This window comes from Lepidothrix coronata, unplaced genomic scaffold, assembly GCF_001604755.1.
Source record: "Lepidothrix coronata isolate B3197 unplaced genomic scaffold, Lepidothrix_coronata-1.0 Scaffold22, whole genome shotgun sequence".
NCBI lineage: Eukaryota > Metazoa > Chordata > Aves > Passeriformes > Pipridae > Lepidothrix > Lepidothrix coronata.
The window spans coordinates 2,216,746-2,224,669 of NW_016690202.1; positions in this window are offsets into that span (position 1 = coordinate 2,216,746).

The following is a 7,924-nucleotide window of genomic DNA, read 5'->3' on the forward strand; positions in this document are numbered from 1 at the left end:
GCAGGATCTGGCACTTGGCCTTGTTGAACCTCATCCCGTTGGAATCGGACCATCTCTCCAGCTTGTCCAGGTCCCTCTGCAGGGCCCTCCTGCCTTCCGGCAGATCAACATGCCCCCCCAGCTTGGTGTCATCTGCAAATTTGCTAATGGTGGACTTGATCTCCTCATCCAGATCATCAAGAAAGATATTAAATAGAACTGGGCCCAACACTGATCCCTGGGGGACACAACTGGTGACCAGCCGCCAACTGGATGCAGCACCGTTCACCACCACTCTCTGGGCCTGGCCCTCCAGCCAGTTCCTAACCCAGCACAGAGTGCCCCTGTCCAAGATGAGGGAAAAAAGGGAAAAAGAATAGTCCAGAAGTATGGAAAAGTACATAGGAGTGTTTTGTTTCTCACTTTGGTGACTTGACTGGGAAAGAACAGATCAGCTATTAAAATCTGGCAGAAAAATACACACCATGATCCTTGTGGATGGATGCTACAGCTAGAAAAAATTCAAGATGTTTTTAAACATTTTTGAACAGTGAGGTGAATTAAGTCCTGGAGTAGCTTGACAAGAGGTTTGCCAGATTCTGTCACATGAAATCCCTACGTGGAGAACATCTGCCTTTACGAGGACATGCTGCAGCTTGTGTGGAGGCTTGCTACAGAAATGATTGTGTGAAGTGGTCTGGTTTGTGTCACATGGAAGATATGAGTTACTGAACACAATAAGTAGCTCTTTTTGGCTTAAACTTTACTTCTGAAGAGAGACTTGTTTGGAAGAATGCCTGGGAGAAAAGAAGAGAAAATGTTCAGAAAGGACTGAAAGCCTATTAAAATGTACCTCAAGCCAGAACACAGGGGACACCAGTGCACTACTCAAGAATGTGGTACTGAAAAATAAGAGATAACCTGGCCCAGTGTTGGTGTCAACACAGCCTGTCTTATTGTAAGAGGAAGATGAGAGATGAGGAGTTTTGAGGATCCTTGTTTATTCAAGGAAACTAATTCTCCTGAAATCCATGATCCTTTTACACCAACTTTGTGTACCAAGGCTCCCAGTATCACTGGTCAACCATCTTAACAATTTTTGTGCCCTTTTTTTACCATTTTTGTCACAAAAAGCATCAGAGGACAGGCTTTTGAGAATCATTTGCACACTAAGTGGAGGATTGCAAGTCTCATTCAACTTTCCTTGCAGCTCAGATGCAGCATTTGCTTGTACTTGCACTGGAAAACAACCACAGCAAGTTGGCTGGCAGACACTCCATGCTACACCATCCAGACTCTTCTGTCACAAAACTAGCCTTTAGAACACTTCTAAGCTTCCAGCTGTACATTGTGCAAGGATTTAAGAGATCAAGACCAAAGAAAATGGGGCCCTCTCCTGACTTAACCTTACACATTACTTCAATGGAGAATTTGTGTGAAAAGGCAGCAAAGGATATGGCCTAATACCACTGTCTTTTCATGGCATTTCAGTAGATTCATACAGAGACAGGACTCAGAATTAGAAAATCATTTTATTTAATGATATAGCATGAATTAGCATAGTAATATTTTTTAACCATGGTATGCTTAGAAAGGAACTGTTCCCTAGTTAATCTTCTAAATCATTATGGCTCATCAATTATAATTTTTGTTTGAACTTATCATGTAAAGTTGAATGACATTTTATTTCAAACTGTGCAGACTGAAATGTGAAAGAAAAAACCTCAATATATGGTGCTCATGTAACCTCTGCTCCAGTGTATTTCTTAACTGGAGGCTGGCCTTCGCAGTTAGATCATATATTGTCTTCTATGACTGAGCCTTTACTCCTTCAGATACTTAGTTGCCAAATTCCCAGTAACTTTATTGGAATAAATAAATAAAATAATGTATAATATTCAAGGATTTGGCTTTATTCTGTTAATCTGAGCAGGAAGATTTTTCTTGCATAATGGAAAGGGCATGAAATCCAGTTGGCATGTGGCCCACATGGTGTTTGATCAACATTCTTACACACAGACTTCACTTTCAATATTTTGGTAACACAATTCAGATAGTGCACATTGGAAAAGTGATGGAAACATGTTGCTAGATTGGACCTTGTCAAATAAATGGTGAAATTTATGATTTCATTGCCACCATGCACAGTTCAGAGATCAGAGCACAATATATGTATCTTTTAATTGTATGGCTGAACTAGATTTCTAGTCGTCTTGTGCCAGCCTGGTGCACCCTGACAGGAGCACAGGAAGGGATTTCCAAGGGTAACGACCACCTCTGTCCCTACAGGCCCCTTCTGAGACTGCCTGTGTGCCACTGCACAGCCCCTCAGGAGGCTTCTCTGACCAAAACCTTGCTTTTAATTAAAAACCCTTCCCAGTTCCCAGTTTCCAGTTTCCTTCTAGTGTCTCCATGATACACAAGGGAATACTGTTGTTCCCTTTTCACTTGTGTCTGGTTGAGCTGAATTTCTGATGTCATATGATGTGACAAGCCTTGAGATTAAGGCGACTACGCCGTGACCATGCATGGGTGTGAATTAGTGTTTTCTGAGTGGAGGACTAAACTTGCACCTGACATGGTGTGTCAGGTCTTGCTGAGCATACTGTATGTTGGTCTTTATAAATCCATATCTGTACTATAAATATCTCACTATGGTAGCCGCAGAGATTAGTTGCACAGTCGCATCACACTGACAATGTATTCATATGGCCAGGAACTGAGTGTCACCCCAATGGAATTAAACAATTAACAGTAGAGGACATTCAACAACTTCTTCTTTGGCAAGGTCCCAGAAGGCACTAAGAAGTGACCTGTCCTCTCATTGTCATGACTTAATGTGCTATAGGTATTGCAGGCTTTTGCTGCAGCCAACATAGTATTCACTATGGCTAAGACAGTGAGGCTTTTTCCATTTTGGACCAATTTGCTACATGCATGAAACTTTACTGTGATCATCTGTCAAGCTATACTTAACCCCTCAAGAGGAATTTTTTCTTTTTTTGGTAAGGCCAAAGGATTCTCTCAAGCATTTCTGAATTGGGGAAGAAGATAATACCTTGTGACCATTTTTGCACTTACTGTGAAGGGGACAGGCTGTTAAAATTGTAAGTCTATCCATAGCACTTAAGCATAGCAATACTTAAATGTCACTAGAAAACTTAGGATGAAAAATGTTTGACAAATAGAAAAACAACTAAATAGAAATATGTTACGTGCACAGTACATGACAGTCTAAAAGGGGTTATTCATAAGCCTTTGTGAACAAACATACATGGCTTTTTTTCAAAATCTGTTCAAATTCAAGAAACTTTTCATTTGTCCAGTTCAAAGTCGAGATTCCTCCTGCAAGTGACTAGTTTCCTCCTGCAAGTGACAAGAAGGAAACTACAGCTTCGTTCATAAAAATATAATGAAATGACTTTTTAGAAAGATCATTGAGAGCTTTAGGGCTGAAACACAACAAAGACAGATGAAAGTTTGAACTTCAAACATTTCCTCTGTGCCTTCTGGTTACCCAGAGTCTAACACTACTGCAGCAATTTGGGTTTCATTGCTTTAGGAATTGTGATTGATGATACTCTGACTTAGAGACTCCTCCTAAAGTACTTTCTGAAAGATATCCAGGGCAGTGTGTAGGTCGGGTTTTATTTATGACCTATTATATACCGATGTATTTTAAGCAGTAATTTAAATTAGCTGCATTTGCTTTATTAAATATGATTACTGTATATTTGTGCTCCTCTCTCCCACTGGAATCCTAAAGAGGGCCAAGGATCCCATTTGTCAGAGTGCTACACAAATAAAAACTGAAACAGTTTGCCTTTCAAAGATGTTATAATCCAAATATAAACAGAGGTTGCAAAGAGTTTCAGGTGGGTCAGCCCATGGTGCACATGATTAGGTGACAGATTTGGTCAGCACTGTAAGACAACTTGCAGCACATTAGCCCAGTGGTTTCTAAGGAAGTTGTCGGTTTTGTTGCAAAAAAGAATTAGAAGAAAGGATTTGAGGGGTGGCTGTCAGGGCTTTTTTGTGGGCATTCCTCCCATATGTACAAGACAGCGTGGAAGAAAGCACATAGGTGTTCACTAGCACAGTAACAGCTGGACATGAGATAACTGAAAGGGAATAAACACTACAAGAGTGACATAGACCTCAGCCTTTGAACCGTGAAGCTGATGGAGAAAGAAATGCTTCACAGGGATCAACACAGATGAGGAGTTACCTGGGGTGGTGTGAGTCAACCTCTGTGGGAACCATCCCTCCTCTGGTGAAAGAGGGAGCTGAAGATGAACCATCAGCACCCTGAGTACCTAAACAGGGTGCCTAAGTTAGAAGGTACAAGTTGTGCTCTTTGCAGAAGTCTGCCTGTTACTCCTGGAAGGGAATAGAAATCCCACAAGAATCACATTGGCTTAATGTAGTCATATTGAATTCTGCCTGGTTTTCATTGTAACCCTGTGTCAGTTAATAGCCATGTGTTGTAAGGTTGTAATTGGATTCATACTTTTCTCATGAATTTGTTCTAATGTATTTTACTGCAATCATGATCTTCAAAATTCAAATGGTATCTTTTTTTGGATAGCTGTTGCAGGATATCATCAGCTTATGGACCTTAATATCTGGAATACAGTATAATTTACATGATTGCATCAAACATCTATCATATTTCTATTTGAGTTTGAGGCTACTGCATTTTGGATCCCTAAAATGTGTACAAAATGGAAACCTCAAAAAAAAAAAAAGATCAGCTTATTGCTTTAATTCCTTTGTTCAAATCGACCATGAGGGCGAAGAAAATTTCTTTTTAAACAAAAGATTCACATCCATTCCTTATGAAAACAAATGATTTAGAAAAACAAGGTTAGAATGCCACCTGGGGGCTTATATTGCCATCACACTCAACTTGAGAGCACAGCAGCTTGCGATTTGTACTGTCAGATAAAAAAAAAACATTCACTCCATTTTCTTCACAAAGTACAGTCAGACTTTTTAAAAATTCATGAAGGTGTTATTCCATTTTATGGCACCTGCTTCCTTAGTCCTTCAGCAAGAACACAGTACAAGAAATGGGCACTGAAGAAGGAAACCAATTTGCTCTGCAAAGACAAACACAGCATTATGGCCCTGTATAAGACACTATTTTTCACAGATGAATGTAAATCAAACAGAAGAAACACAAAAATAAGCGTATTTATTCACAAAATATCATAGAAAACACTAGATTACATCAAGCAGAGGTCACAGTTCATGGAAGGAGAAAAATGATTGTTCAAGAACAAATAAACAGCAAAAAAGCAGCAAATCAAAGCATTGAAAATAGAAATATACAGACAATTTCTCTAATCCATTAAATTAGTATTAAAAGGAAGTCTTTCCACAACTTTAATTTAGGGACTGTGAATCCACTGTGACAAAAGCAAGAACTGACATGAATCTTTGCCAGAAATTAGAACAAAATACAAATGATAGCTCTTAGAAGCATGTGGGTAGCCTCTCCCCACTACTAGGATTTATCTGCACTTTTGGTGAACTTTTCAGAATCTGAACAGATAGGAGAAATGAATACTCATTTTGCACACTAAGATGTTAAATCTAAAGCCAAAGGGAGAGAGGAGATTTTCTTGAGATGTTCAGCAAGTCTCCATTTAGTTTTCCCTCGGTCAGGAGCCGTGCAATACCCTTCTCCACTTCTCCCTAATCTACTGAAATTTTCCATGAAAGGAAAGTCATCGTGCTAGAAGGTGGGAAGAAAAAATATTCCATTCGGCTACAAAAGCCTGGACAAAAGCAATGCCACGTTAGCACTAGCCTATCATTTCCGTATAGTTTAAGAGTCTGAGCACAATCGTTTGCTGATGGTTGACAGCAACAAGCCCTTACACTGCAGAAGACGTTGCATCTTGGCCTAGGAACTGGAATGCTGTTTCTGATTGCACTCTTCACCCAGACATGACAAACATAGCACCTGTACAAACACTATGGGGAAACAGAGAAGTTGCTTCTGATTCCAAGAAGTGTACAGTACATTAGATGTTTGAAAAAACAAAACCTGTTTTTTTTAGAGTACAAGAAGTATTCAAAAAAGAAGTATACATAAATTCATACAACCTAAAAAGATAGTGAAGTGGAAAATGGAGAAAAAGTGCAGAAAGGTGATGTGTTATTAGTTAATTCTTTAAATAAAGCATTTAAAGATGCTCAGAAGCAGAATTCTGAAGTCAGTTCTAATTAATATGATGAAAAGCACTCTCCTGAAGCTTATCTGTGGTGGGTTGACCATGGCTGGGTGTCAGGTGTCCATCAAGCTGCTCTTTCACTCCCCTTTTCAGCTGTACAGGGGAGAGAAAATATGACCAAAGTTTTGTGGGTCAAGATAAGGACAGGAAAACATCACTCACCAATTACTGTCTCAACTTGTGGAAAACAGACTCGACTTGTGGAAAATTTAATTTAATTTATTGCTAATCAAATCACAGTAAGCAAGATAATGAAAAATAAGAAAAAAAAATCTTACAAGACTTTCCCTCCATGTCTCTCTTCTTTCTGGGCTTGACTTTATTCACAGATTCTCTATTGCCTTCTCTCCAGTGGCACAAGGGGATGGGGAAACAGGTCTGTGGTTAGTTCATTTCACATTGTCCCTGCTGCTCCTTTCTCCTCACAAGGAGGACTCCTCACACCCTTCCCATGCTCCAGCATGGGATCCCTCCCACAGGAAACAGTTCTCCATGAACTTATTCAGTGTGGGTCCTTCACATGGGCTGTAGTTCTTCATGAACTGCTACAGTGTGGGTCCCTCCCACGGGTGCAGTCCTTCGGGAATAGGCTGCTGCAGAGTGGGTCCCCCAGGGGTCCCAAGTTCTGCCAGCAAACCTGCTCCAGCATAGGCTCCTCTCTCCACAGGGCCACAGGTCCTGCCAGGAGCCTGCTTCAGTGTGGGCTTCCCATGGGGTCACAGCCTCCTTTGGGCATGTCCACCTACTCTGGTGTGAGGTTCTCCATGGTCTGCAGGCTGATCTCTGATCCACCTTGGACCTCCATGGGCTGCAGAGAGGCAGCTGCCTCACCATCGTCTGCACCACGGGCTGCAGGGGAATCTCTGCTCTGGTGCTTGGAGAACCACCTACTGCTTCTTCACTAGCCTTGGTGTCTGCAGAGCTGTTCCTCACACATATTCTCCGTCCTCTCTTGGGCTGCTGTTGCTGTTGCACAGGTTTTCCCCCCTTCTTGAATACGTTATCCCAGAGGTGCTACCACTGTCACTGGTGGGCTCAGCCTTGGCCAGTGGTGGATCTCTCTTGCAGCGGGCTGGCACTGGCTCCATCAGACACAGGGGAAGCTTCTGGCAGCTTCTCACAGAAGCCATCCCTTAGCCCCCTGCTGCCAAAAACTTGCTAATACATTATGAAAGCTATGCAAGTCTTCATGTTCACCCTTCAGGAACCTGGTGCATTTCCAGTCTTGAAAAATATATCGCAGCACCGTCTTTACAAAGACAGTGCAACACCCAGAGCCTCTGAAGCTGCCATGAAGTTCAAATCTCAGCACTTATCTACAAACATGGTGTTTGGCATAGTACTACACCGTGTTTTTTCTATCCTCTTTTTTCCGATGTGTGGACTGTGATACAGCAGAAGAGGTTAAAATGAAGAGGGTAAAGTCAAGCAGTGTATTTTACTCACTGCATTAAACAATAACAACCTTACTAATGTTGCTAACCTGAGTAAGCAGCATTTGCTGTCCCCGCATCTGGTGTAGGAAGTGCTCTTCCCTCTCTTTTTTCTGTTTGGAGGTACCACTATGAATACCGCATTTGAGGACTACAGGTCAACTGTAGGTAGTGTTATGCTGTGCAGTCCTTCCTTTCAATAAATGAAATGCAACAAAGTGCGTCAACACTTGCCAGTTTGGAGAAAATACCAAATTATTTAAGGAGACT